At 34.7% G+C, this 1,933-nt stretch overlaps 1 protein-coding gene across 1 annotated transcript in view; it reads right to left on the bottom strand.

Annotated features, from left to right (window-relative positions):
• Nucleotides 1-1,732, bottom strand: part of spina (spindlin a) — a 19,635-nt gene extending 17,903 nt beyond the window's left edge. The window contains exon 1 of the mRNA XM_087792291.1: nt 1,655-1,732. The gene's annotated coding sequence lies outside the window, so the exon portion shown is untranslated. The remainder of the gene's footprint in view (nt 1-1,654) is intronic.
• Nucleotides 1,733-1,933: the final 201 nt, after the last annotated feature.

A 1,933-nucleotide genomic window follows, 5' to 3' on the forward strand; every position in this document is an offset into this window, starting at 1 on the left:
GTGATACTATTTTGTATCGTGTGTTACTATCATGTATCATGATAATAGTATATTGTGATACTATTTTGTATCGTGTGTTACTATCATGTATCATGATAATAGTATATTGTGATACTATTTTGTATCATGTGTTACTATCATGTATTATAACAGTATATTGTGATACTACTTTGTATCGTGTGTTACTATCATGTATCATGATAATAGTATATTGTGATACTATTTTGTAACATGTGTTACTATCATGTATCATGATAATAGTATATTGTGATACTATTTTGTATCGTGTGTTACTATCATGTATTGTAATAGTATATTGTGATACTATTTTGTAACATGTGTTACTATCATGTATCATGTTAATAGTATATTGTGATACTATTTTGTATCGTGTGTTACTATCATGTATTGTAATAGTATATTGTGATACTATTTTGTATCGTGTGTTACTATCATGTATCATGATAATAGTATATTGTGATACTATTTTGTATCGTGTGTTACTATCATGTATCATGATAATAGTATATTGTGATACTATTTTGTATCGTGTGTTACTATCATGTATTATAACAGTATATTGTGATACCAACTTGTATCGTGTGTTACTATCATGTATTGTAATAGTATATTGTGATACTATTTTGTAACATGTGTTACTATCATGTATCATGATAATAGTATATTGTGATACTATTTTGTATCGTGTGTTACTATCATGTATTGTAATAGTATATTGTGATACTATTTTGTATCGTGTGTTACTATCATGTATCATGATAATAGTATATTGTGATACTACTTTGTATCGTGTGTTACTATCATGTATCATGATAATAGTATATTGTGATACTATTTTGTATCGTGTGTTACTATCTTGTATTGTAATAGTATATTGTGATACTATTTTGTATCGTGTGTTACTATCATGTATCATGATAATAGTATATTGTGATACTACTTTGTATCGTGTGTTACTATCATGTATTGTAATAGTATATTGTGATACTATTTTGTATCGTGTGTTACTATCATGTATCATGATAATAGTATATTGTGATACTACTTTGTATCGTGTGTTACTATCATGTATCATGATAATAGTATATTGTGATACTACTTTGTATCGTGTGTTACTATCATGTATCATGATAATAGTATATTGTGATACTATTTTGTATCGTGTGTTACTATCATGTATTATAACAGTATATTATGATACTACTTTGTATCGTGTGTTACTATCATGTGTCATGATAATAGTATATTGTGATAGTACTATGTAACATGATAGTAGATACACACAGGTGTGTGAGAATACAATGTAACAATCAGGATACTTTAAATCAACAGTAAATAAAGTACTGACACTATAATACTACTAATAATACTACTAAAGTTTGAAGAAGACCCTCCACACACAGCAGCCATGTTGCTCGTGTGCTCCACACACAGGTGAGTCGCCAGGTGAGCGGGACGCGCAGGTAAAGATCGCGTTTGTTCGTAAAACTGCGCAAACACACGTGACACAGGCCACGCCCCCCTCCCCGCCCCCCCCCCGGCGGGAGGACGCGTCTGACAAAACGAGCGCTCGTGCGTGTCGTTTCCCGGTGTTACCTGCGCGCGGACAAGCTCGTGACAGGTGTGTTCCTACCGTGGGTGAGCAGGTGAGCAGGTGAGCAGGTGAGCAGGTGAGCAGGTGAGACTCGACAGAAGCTTCGCACGAGCTCACATCACGGAAGAGTGAAGCCAGACACCGACACGAGCCGCGCTTCTGGTCTTCCTTTTCAAAATAAAAGTCGTGGGAACTCTTAAGACATGACATCACACGTCCTTCTCGTGACGTTTCTTCCTGTTTCTGTGACGTGTTTCTGAAGCAGATGTGACGTCACGATCAACCAACACCAGGTCAACGATGAGTTCACACTATTCA

Source organism: Callionymus lyra, chromosome 5, assembly GCF_982586985.1.
Source record: "Callionymus lyra chromosome 5, fCalLyr1.hap1.1, whole genome shotgun sequence".
Taxonomy (NCBI): domain Eukaryota; kingdom Metazoa; phylum Chordata; class Actinopteri; order Syngnathiformes; family Callionymidae; genus Callionymus; species Callionymus lyra.